The 5048-nt window shown below is 40.6% G+C and overlaps 1 protein-coding gene across 22 annotated transcripts in view; it reads right to left on the bottom strand.

The window, feature by feature from the left end:
• Nucleotides 1–5048, bottom strand: part of Dock9 (dedicator of cytokinesis 9) — a 333922-nt gene that overhangs the window by 212600 nt on the left and 116274 nt on the right. The window lies entirely within an intron of this gene.

Here is a 5048-nt window from a genome sequence, read left to right as displayed (position 1 = left end):
GGGGGAAGGGGGAAGAGGAGAAGAACAAGAAGAAGAACAACAACAACAACATCATCTCCTCCTCCTCCTCCTCCTCCTCAGGGCTGAAGAAATGACTCAGCAGTTAAAGAGCACTGGCTGCTCTTGAGGACCCCCAGTTCCTAACACCCACATAGAATCTAACAACCATAAATAATCTGACACCCTCTCTGACCTCAGGTATTACACAACACAAGTAAACTAACATTCACGCAAAACACACACAAAATAAAAATAAATAAATCAACCAGGTGTGGTGGTATATGCCTTTAATCCCAGCACTTGAGAGTCAGAGGTCAGAGGCAGGCAGATCTCTGTGACACTGAGATCTGAGTTCTAGGCCAGCTGGAGCTACAGGGAGATCTTGTCTCAAAAGAATCAAAATAATAATAATTATTATTATTATTATTAATTAATATTTTAAAAAGAACAAAAAGAACTTTCCTTATTGTTATTTGAGAGAAAATGTACTAATAGAATGTTAAATATTTTAAATTACCTTGCTATATCATACACAGAAGAAACATGTAAAAGGAGCTGGAGAGATGGCTCCACGGTTAAAAGCACTGGCTGCTCTTGCAGGACACCCAGGTTTGAATTCCAGCACCTACATGGTAGCTAACAACCACCTGTAATGCCAGTCCCAGGGGATCTGACACCCTCTTCGGACCTCCACAGGCACTGTACAACATAGGTGTACTTACATACATGCAGGCAAAACACTCATACATGTAAAATAAAAATAAATATTTTTTGATAAAAAAAGAAAAATGCAAAGACTAAGGAGTGGCTGTGTTTCTACATGTATCAGATTGTTATTTCCACCAGGGCAGCTACTGTTAACAGGAACTTAGAAACTTCTAGAAATCACTGACTCCTCACTTGGACCCACAAAGTCCAGCAAAGCCTCCCAGGCAGAACAGCCTACCCCTAGGATGAGAACAATTACAGATGATGGACAGACTATCCCTGGAGCAGACCACCTTGTAGAAGCCAGACTGGATGCTTTAGATGAGTGTGGGGATGACATGGGGTTTACAGATGCAACAACTGCTCATGGACCACCTTGCAGGACTGAACCTGAAAAAATGATGGGCGAGACCACACCCTGGCCAGGACTGCTTAGCTACGGTACACATCTTGGCTTTGCCCCAACTCCACCTCCACCACACATTTGCAACTTGAGCTCACTGGCCATTTGTGGCCAAGAACAGAAAAGAAGGCTGTCTAACACAAAACCATAAACTTAACACATTTTGAGATTTTTTTTTGTACTTGCTGTTAACTTGATCATGTGGTTCTTCAGTATGAACTTTGCAGATGACCATGTCAAATCAACATGTCAAAGGGTTGAACACTCATGAAACCAAAAGCCCATATCAGCACATCAAATACAAACTTGCAGTTACTGAACCCCTTGATCTGTCTCCCCAATATACAATGATCAAATCTTCTTTCTCTGCACCTCATCATCCTTTGTCTCTTTAACTGACTACTGAGACAGGTGTCCAGGCTGAGCCTACTGGGGTTGCTGGATCCATGGCTTCTAAGGCTCTAGTTACACTATCTGTAAAGAACATTGTGGAGAAGGCCAGATACCCTCATTTTATCTAATTCTTAGGTAAATCTGCAGTGCTGGGCAGGAGGGGGCAGGCCCTGAAGGAGTCCTTGTTTCTAGGTGAAAGGGGATGAAGATGGAGAGATCTATGATGCTCACAGATGAGTGCCATGGTAGAGAGGCTTTGCCCACAGCCACAGAATATTCAAGAAGCCTTTCATAAAAGATGTCCCACCCTTACATATAACATTTTCCTCCCCTTTATTTTTCCATAACTTCTGTCCTTACCTGGCATTCAGTATTCTATTTTTCCTATTTGTTTAAAGCCTTCCTAACCCTCTCTTCAAAAGTAGTTCTGTGAGGGCAATGATTTTTGCTGGCTGTGTTCACTGCTCTATCCTTGGATCTACCAGTATGCTAGGTGCTCAAAAACATTTATCAAATGAGGTTTCTAAAGAATGGAGATCACTTTAGTCTAGAAGTACATCTGTTAAGCTCTGAACATCAAAGATTATCAACTTATTTTGATTGTGATAATGACAACTCAGATAACAGTGTCAATAACTTATTTCAGAGATGGAAATTTCCAAAGCCAAGAAAAGCAGAATGTGCCTGGGATTTTTCTCAGGAAACTAAACTCCCGGTGTGCATTACTGAAAGCCAGACTCAACCATGTTTGGAGTAAAGTGTTGGTGTTTTATCTCTCCTTGGCAGCTTTAACACTGGAAGGGAAAGGCAGGGAACATCGGCCCCTAGTGCCTGGCACAGTGCTATGTACACAGCAGACAATACCTAGCCTAAATAATGCTTATAAAATAGATGATGAAGCAGCCTTGCCTGACTTATGCAGACTCAAACCTCAAAGGAGTTCACATGGGCTAGAATTTTCTAGCTTTGCTCTATCTCAAACATTGAGATCAAAGGCTAGGGAATGTATTCTTGGTGAGAAAAAAAACCTATAAAACCGTTTTTTAAAACATTCAACTTTTTTTGTGTGTGATGGTGGCATTCGGCTTTTTCTTCCTAAAGAATAAAAATGTATCATTGAAATGTCACTGGAAGACAACTGTTCATTCTTTCCTTTCTCTCATCTCGCAAAGTACTCTGAAGAAAAATATAAATTACCAATCCAAGTTGACTGGTTCTGTAAAATTCTCTATTAGTACCTGGTTAAGTATACCTAAAGCAAGTTGCATTCAGGTTTACAAAGTGCAAAGCTAGGAGACCTTCATGATTTATAGATTAGCAACAGAGCAGGCAGGCAGGGGTCACATGGCTCTAATTATTCCCAGGAGGCACATATGATGCAGATCAGCTATCACACAGGAGTGCAAAGGACAGGTCTCGAGGCAAACCTCGGACGCGGACTTCTGCAAAATGGAAAAGGGAAAAGGGTTCAAGGGGAAAGTCCACCTTGAAGAAATTGTGTAAATAGGATTGCATCGTTTCCTTCAGCACTTCTAGCTCAAATTAGCTTGTACTTAAGACAGTGATCATGTACGGTAATACCTGTTTCTGAACTCATTGGGAAGTCCCCTCATTTAAAAATCTGTAGGCCACATCCTTTCCCTAAGATAACATCAACAGGAACAAAGATGATGAAGCCCTCCTCATTCCGCTGCCTCTAATGAAGGCCAGTTGTTTCCTGAGCTCCCTGCTCACTGTAACTGACTTCCCATGTGAGCTTGGGAGACACAGTCAGTGTTGGGGGGGCTCAAACATTCCTCTCAGGTAACTCACCTGAGAAGTCACATACTCCTACTCCAGTGCTATAAAAATATGTAATAAAACTAAACGAATTTCTTCACTGATAGGCTGCAAAAGAAGGTGCCTAGAGCTGAAATTGGAAAAACATTTTAAAAGGAGGGTAAATATCAAGAGGGTCACCAAAGGTTCCCTTCCCTTTGCTGCCAAATCAAAATAGATGACATGACAGAAACCAATGAGAGTGGAGGCTGTGGCGGGGAGCTACAGCAACCTTTAGCCCTTCTCTAAAGCTTCTTCAACAGTCTGATGTTACTTCGGTAGCTTAACTTCAAAATTCCTTAAAGATTAGATTTTAAATGTTCTCTCACACAAAAAAAATGATGGATAAAAACATGTGGTGATGGAGGTACTGATTCAATGCTTGATTTAATCATTTCACAGTATAAATGCATTAACAGAACATCTCATTTTATCTCATAAATATACACAGTAATTGTCAAAACAATTTTTTAAGATTTTATTTTTCAATTATATGTATATGTGTGTGTATCTGTGCACATGAGTATAGGTGCCGGAGGTGGCCAGAAAAGGGAGCTGGATTCCCTAGAGCTGGAGTTACAGGCCATTATAAGCCACTGACATGGGTACTGGCAATCAAACTTGAGTCTTCTGGAAGAGCAGTATGAGCCATCTCTACAGCTCCCAAATCAATATCTTATTTAAAAATTTTATCTTATTTATTTGCCCCCTCCCCTGTGTGTATGCCTGTGTGCATGTGTGATGTGTTTATGCATCCAGGCATGTAAGTAACACAGAGTACGTGTGGAAGTCAGAGAACAACTTTCTAGAGTTGGTTCTGTCCTTCCACAGCAAGGACTTCTACTTGCTGAGTCATCTTGTTATCTCTACAATAATTTTTTTTTTTTTTTTGTCTTTTTGAGACAGGGTCTCCCTGTAGCCCCAGCTGACCTGGAACTCGCTATGTAGACCAGGCTGGCCTCGAACTCATAGAGATCCCCCTGCCTCTGCCTCCAGAGTGCTGGGATTAAAGGCATGTGCCACCATGCCCAGCTACAATAAATTTTTAAAAATATTTACACATGCAACACAATGGGCTTTATCTTCTACCTCTCACAGAAGGAAAAAAACCAACTCTTCCAGGAAAAATATTGCAAGATGAGTGAGATGATTAATCAAATCTCTGAAAACTGAAGCATCAGTACATACAAATATTCCCCTGGCCCTTCCACAAAGGGAAGCCAGGTCTTACAGCCTCCTGTCTGTCCAAACAAAGTTAAATACAAAACAAATGAGGCTTCTGACGCTACACAAAGCAATGAGGACTCTCCAGACACTCTTGCATTTATGCCTTGCCAAGACCTAAATTGGGGATGTGGAGACTTTTTTTTTTATTATTATAACTGTGGCAAGGGTGAGCAAAAAAACCCATTTACTGAGTCTCCAGACACTTGACATACATTCTTATTTAGTTTAGACCAGTTTAACCCTTGTAGTATAGTGTATTATTATTTATAGAAACTGGGTATTCAACTAATTTACACAGCTTATCGTAAATTCACATAGTTCCATGCTTTGGAGATATGCTCCAAACTTAATCTAAGATATGGTAAGTATATAGACTCAAATATTTAAGTTCTATTTCTGACACAATTTTATGTCCCTTTTCAGCATATATCATTGTCGGGGGGGGGCACAAAGAATGCTGGATAATTTGAAGCCTGAAAATGAAAATAACAGGTACTAA

This window comes from Nannospalax galili, unplaced genomic scaffold (assembly GCF_000622305.1).
Source record: "Nannospalax galili isolate Female #2095 unplaced genomic scaffold, S.galili_v1.0 scaffold528, whole genome shotgun sequence".
Taxonomy (NCBI): Eukaryota; Metazoa; Chordata; class Mammalia; order Rodentia; family Spalacidae; genus Nannospalax; species Nannospalax galili.
Note: the sequence above shows the minus strand (reverse complement) of the source record. Positions and strands in the feature narration are given on the sequence as shown.